Below are 6,680 nucleotides of genomic sequence, written 5' to 3'. Positions count from 1 at the left end.
TTAGGAATGTCACACAAGTCATTTGTGGTTAGGCATTACTATCTCTGATTTGGGGTCCGAGAAGCTGAGGACTGTAGAACATTTAACCCATCTTGGCCTATTTAAGACGTAGTGCGGAGGCTGTTCAAGTGTAGACTTGATAACAGTTGTTACACGATACTAGACTCAGACGAGTTTCTCTTGAGAATATTATGGGTTGATGAGTCAGTCATCCTAACCTGTAATATCCGATAGATGGAATTATGACTCTGGGAACATTTTAGAACATGATCTACACATTTTTATCCTTAGTTCACTCCTTTGGGATGGTTCTTACCCAGACTCCATGCTCGTGACTCATAACAAACCCTTGATTCTTGGTTGATCCAATCAATTCTTGTCAATATCAATGGAACTTGGGTGTTGATAAGGTGAAAACCATAATCCACCAAAATGGATGATTGATCTTTACAATGACTTGATTCATCCCTTGACCTTTGTTTGTTTGCCTTGTGTGTGATCCCTTATTTGTGATTGTTGCATTCATGCATTCATGCGCATCATAACATTCATCACATGAAAATTTAAAGGAATTGAGGTCTTATTTGCAAATATTTTCAGACCATGGGTTGTGGACGAAGGAACACTAAGAAGTACAGTTTCAGATGTCCCGATTTGAAAGAGTTAAGGAAGCTATCATCTTTTGTATTAGATCCCTTGGACTTCAAGCAACATCATGGGAAGCTTCTGTCTATCTTGTCTGTTGATGTGGTTAAAGGACTTCTGAGTGTGTTGGTTCAGTTTTACGATCCTCTCTACCATTGCTTCACTTTTCCTGATTATCAGCTTGTGCCTACGTTAGAGGAGTATGCCTATCTCTTGGGAATACCTATTTCTGACAAAGTGCCTTTTAGTGGATTGGAAGAGATTCCCAAATCTCATATTATAGCTAAAGCTCTACCCTTGAAGAAGTCTGAGATAGAGGCTCATTGGGTGAAGAAAGGAGGATTGTTTAGATTGACTTCTGAGTTTCTCATCAAGGAAGCTACTGCCTTTTCTCAAGCCGGTAGTGTGGATGCTTTTGAAGCTATCTTTGTGTTTCTCATCTATGGTTTAGCCTTATTCCCTAACATTGACGGTTTTGTTGATGTCAACGCCATTAGAATTTTCTTGATTCGTAATCATGTGCCTACTTTGTTGGGTGATATGTATTTCTCTTTTCATCTAAGGAATTCTAAGGGTGGTGGGACAATCGTCTGTTGCGGTCCTCTTCTGTACAAGTGGTTTATTTCGCACTTGCCTTAGACGCCTGCTTTTGTGGAGAACAAACAATGTCTATGGTGGTCTCAGAGACTTATGTCTCTCACTAATGATGATATAGTTTGGTATGATTCTTCGTTGAGTAGCTTGGAGATTATTGATTGTTGTGGTGACTTCTCTAATGTTCCTCTCATTGGTACACAAGGAGGAATCAACTACAATCCTGCTTTGGCTCGACGTCAACTTGGGTTCCCCTTGAGAGACAACCCTAATAACACTTTGTTAGAAACGTTTGAAACATAAGATTGTGCATGCTTGGCATAATGTGCATAGGAAAGGAAGATCTGAACTTGGTCCGTGCAATTGTGTAGCTTTGGGAGCTTACACTCTTTGGGTGAAGAAGAGAGCTTTGGAATTTAAGGTGCCTTATGCTTGTGAGAGACCTATGTCTATGGTTGTGGCTGAGCCACCAACTCTCCCTAACCAAGATGTAGAGGAGTTGGAAGACGCACTCGCCAAGATGAAGCAGGAAAAGGATATGTGGGAAGAGTGATTCCATGCTTTGAGTAGAAATCATGAGGAGTTGCAACTCTAGTCTAAGGATAAGGATGCCCTTATTGAGCTTCTTGAAGACCGAGTAATGAAAAGACAGAGAGATCCAGAGGGTCCATCTTCCTCTAGTATGCCTCAGCCTTCCATTGCTTGGAAGAAGATTGTTGGTCAGCTTGTCCTTGAGAAGACTTAGATGAAGGTTTCTTTTGAGTCCGAGATTCGACGCATCCGAAGGAAGTACGCGCCTGCAACCAGATTTTCTGATATTGTTGTTAGGGGTCCTTAGGATGACTAGTCTCCTTTCCTCTTGTATTCTGTATTTTGGTTTCTGAAATTATACTCAGTGTAATCCTTCCAATTATATAAATAAAAGAGATTCTTTATGGTCATATCAAATTGTTACAATTGTTATTATTATATATATTTGCAAATAAAATAGTAAGTTACTTGAAAATAAAAACAATCAAGCATTGCATTTCATGCATCATTTGCATAACATGTTTCTCTTTCGCTAGATGTCTTATTGGTATTTATTTTGTGCTTCAGCCAAGCTAACTCATTGATACAATACTCACGCCAATCACTCAATAATCATGGAACATCTAGAGCAAGAGAATAAAGACTTGAAGGACGAGATCGCTCGCCTGACTGCCATGATGGAGTCAGTGTTAGCTGCTCAGAGCCAATCTTCTCCAACGCCTGCAACTCCTCCTCCTGAGAGGACTGTCATTTCAGAGGTTGCTAACTCTACCATTCCAGCTGTTGCCGCTCATTTTGGCTTCGCCATGCCTGCCGGATTCCCGTGGGGAATGCCGTCCAATTTCATGCCTGAGGGTTTTGCACCTACCTTTGCTTCCATGCCGGCATCTAGCCTGATCATGTCTGTGCCACCACCAATTGTTCATACTTTACCCCATGTTGAAGACACCATCTATCATTCCGAGCAATCTGAAGGTCCGGATGTTTATGAGAAGATGGATGAAATGAAAGACCAATTCCTTGAGCTGCGAAAGGAGTTGAAGACCTTGAGGGGAAAGGATTTGTTCGGTAAGAGTGTTGTGGAGATTTGCTTGGTTCCTAATGTTAAGATCTCGATGAAATTCAAAGTCCCTGACTTTGAAAAGTATTAGGGGAATACTTGTCCGCTCAGTCATCTCGTCATGTATGCTAGAAAGGTGTCGACGCAAACTGATAATGATCAATTACTGATTCATTATTTCCAAGACAATCTAACCGGTGTCTCTCTGAGGTGGTAAATGGGTTTGGATAGTGCGAGTATCCGCATATTCAATGATTTGGGTGAATCCTTTGTGAAACAGTACAAGTACAACGTTGATATGGCGCCAAATAGGGACCAGTTGAGATCATTGTCTCATAAGGATAAGGAGATATTCAAAGAATATGCTCAGCGATGGAGAGAGCTTGCCGCTCAAATTACCCCTCCTTTGGAAGAAAAGGAGATGACCAAGATTTTCCTCAAGACGCTAAGCTCATTTTACTATGAGAAGATGATTTCCAGTGCCCCTAGTGATTTTACCGAGATGGTAAACATGGGGATGAGACTAGAAGAAGGTGTCTGAGAGGGACGGTTATCTATGGAGGAAGTTTCGTCCAGCAAGAAGTATGGTAGTGGGTTTGCCAAGAAGAAAGAGAACGAGACCAATGCAGTATCTGTTGGGAGGCAGAGGAGGCCCCATGTAAGAAGAAGTCAACCACCCCGTCAACACCATCATCAAGTATCATATGTAATTCCGGTATTTTCTAACAATCAATCAACACCAATTCAACAACAGCATCAACAACCGCCACCACAACGAGCAAACACCTACAACAACAACAATATCAACAATCATCAACAACCACAAAATTTTGAGAGGAAGAAGGTCTCTTTCGACCCGATTCCTATGACTTATGCTGAAATGTATCCATCATTGGTTCTCAAGAACCTTTTGCAACCAAGAAATCCGCCTCAGATTCCTGAACCATTTCCATGGTGGTATAAACCAGAACTTTGTTGTGCCTTTCACCAAGGAGCTCCCGATCACGATATTGAGAATTGTTATCCCCTGAAGTATGAAGTCCAAAAGCTGGTAAAAAGTGGGATGGTGTCCTTTGAGGACCGTGCGCCTAATGTCAAAGCTTATCCACTACCTGCTCATGGTAACCCTTCTGTCAACATGGTGGATGGTTATCCTGGGGAGTTCAAGGTGTTTGATGTCAGCTTTATTAGAAGGTCCTTGGTGACGATGCACAAGGATATCTGTTTCGTAAGCGATTGTGAGCATGACCATAATGGTTGTGCAATTTGCAGTGTCAATCCTAGAGGTTGTAAGGTTGTGAAGAGAGACATCTAGAGGTTAATGGACGAAGGAATGATTCAGATTCTCCAGTCGCATCACGTGGATGACGATGTGAATGTAATAGTTCCACTATTCAAGACACCAGAGAGAGTGGTGATTCAATTCGATAGTAGCAGCAGTAACAGTGTCAGCAACGGATCAGTATCTCCGTTAGTTATAAGGTTAGCAGGTCCAGTCCTGTATGCATCCGATAAGGTTGTCCCGTATCAGTACAATGTGACTATGTTAGAGAATGGTCAAGAGGTTCCTTTACCTACAACCAGTTCTGTCATGAGTATAACTGATGTTACTAAGGTGACCCGTAGTGGTCGTGTCTTTGGGCCGATGTTCCCTAAGAATGTGGGTGATATATCAGTCGGTAAGAGTGTGGAGGTGCCTGTAGTAGATCCAGTTAGCGCTCCAAAGTGTCAGTCTGGTGAATCCAGCGGTTTGAAGCCTAACGATGATGATGAGGTACTCAGATTAATTAAGAAGAGTGAATTCAATGTGGTGGAGCAGCTGCTCCAGACCCCCTCCAAGATTTCAGTGTTGTCTTTGCTTATGAATTCTGAAGCACACAGAGAAGCATTGTAGAAGGTATTAGAACAACCTTTTGTGAGTCATGATCTCATATGTTTTGTGAAATTCTTGTTGTTAATTGGATGGACTTGAAATTTGGCATGTGTATTATAGACATCTTGAAGTTTGCCATGGTTTCGGTTTCACTCATTTATCTTGTGCCAATTCTGTTTTGTGATTGCTTGAAGTTGATGCATGATTTGGTGCCTTGTAGGAGCTTGTTTGAACATGCTTTGACTTGTGGATTTTAATTGACTTGCTTCCCTTTGTCCAAATGGCCTGAAATTGGGTGTGATGATCCTTTAATGAGTGCTGTTTAGCCATGAATTTTTTTGGGAATTTATTGAATTGTTTGTGAGCTGATTGGTATTGGATCTTTCTGTTTGGTCCTATGAGGTTCTAAATTGCATGCTTTGTACTCTTTGCCTCATGAAATGATAATGGTTAATGATATGAATGTGAAACCACTTGGATTTGATTCTTATTTGATTGATCTTGATTTTTGATAAGTTTCATGTTCTGTTTTGGTTTATTGCTCCCATTTTGACCCTAGTCTTGTACTAGTGGTTTGTGTTCTCACATTTGAGCTTTTTTTCAGGTCAAAGAGCACAATTGCTTATGCTTGATGATGTGCACTCAATTGGGATTGGTTTATTGTTTGTTTATGACTAACCTTGAGTTTGTTTTGTAGGCATTGAGACTTATGCTTAGGCCTTGTGGCTTGCACCTATGTGCATTGATGCTTGTTATCTGTTTGTGCTGTGGACTTGTAATTTTCTGTTTGACTTTTGTTTGTCTGGTATACTGATTATGTTGGATTGATTTCAGGTATCTTAGTTGTTATAGTTCATTTTGAACTTGCTTGTGTTGTTGCTTGGTTGTATAAACCAATTGAGGTAGAATTTCTTTTCTCCATGTAGTCTGGAAGACCTGGCCTGTTACTTGGCCAGGCACCTGTCTGAAGTCCTCCTTAAGAGGCAATGCTTGTGATTGTTTATTTTTGTCCCCAAGCAGGAAAAGACCTTGATTAAGGCAATTGGCAGATATAAGAGATGTGCAAACCATCTCCTGCTATTCTTGTTGAGTCATCCCTTTGCTCACACGACTGGTGTTGATGCATTGTGGACATTAACCCAAGATCCTTGTACAGTTGTACAGTTGTGTCAGTGTCATAAGTGTAGAAGGGTTCCCACTTTCTGAACCCACACTTCTTTGTCTGAAGCTCTCCCAGGCCAGGGATAAGAGCTGTGAGGCACACCCCTCACTTCCTATTTCATCTGCTTCACCCTAACTCTCAATGTTAGGGTTAAGAGCTAACATCACCTCATACAGTTGGTTTGCTTTTGCAGCCTAACCCTTTGTTTGAGCCCACTTTGTCTGGATATAGTGTGTGCTAACTGTGTATGTTTGCTTTGTTTTGATTATGTTTGCATGCTTTGCTTTGCCTGTTTAGGATTAGCTTGCTGCTGAGCAAGATAGATAGCCAACCTTAACTTAGGGATGATATGTATGATAACATCTAGGCTCGAGTCATAGTCTCCCTAGTTGTGTCTCCCTTTGTATCTGGTTAGGCTAGTCTTTCCCCTGTTCAGGGGAACTACGTTGCCCTGATCCTCATACCAGATGAGGTACGTAGACAGGAGACCGTGCGAGGTCTCTCCGGGCACCCTTTTTCTTTTTGTGTGTGTTTGCTTGACAGTTGCTAGGCTCGAGTTCCCGACTCCTTAGTAACTTATTGCTTGTTTCTTCTTGTGTGTGTAGGAGATGGATGTAAGCCCAGCCATTGGCATTCCATATCCTCTTGTTGTGTGCTTGGAGTTCGGTATAAGTCCATCAAGTGGCATCTGGTTTCCAGTGTGGGTTTGTTTGGTTCGGAAGCCGATGTAAGTCCAGCGATTGGCGTTCGGGTTCCATGTTTGCCTTTTTGTGCGTGTGTTTGTTTCGGCGTGCGTGAGCCGAACTACGGCAGCT

This window comes from Lathyrus oleraceus, chromosome 4 (genome assembly GCF_024323335.1).
Source record: "Lathyrus oleraceus cultivar Zhongwan6 chromosome 4, CAAS_Psat_ZW6_1.0, whole genome shotgun sequence".
Classification (NCBI taxonomy): Eukaryota; Viridiplantae; Streptophyta; class Magnoliopsida; order Fabales; family Fabaceae; genus Lathyrus; species Lathyrus oleraceus.
The sequence above is the reverse complement of the archived record's forward strand: the minus strand, read 5'-3'. Positions refer to the sequence as shown.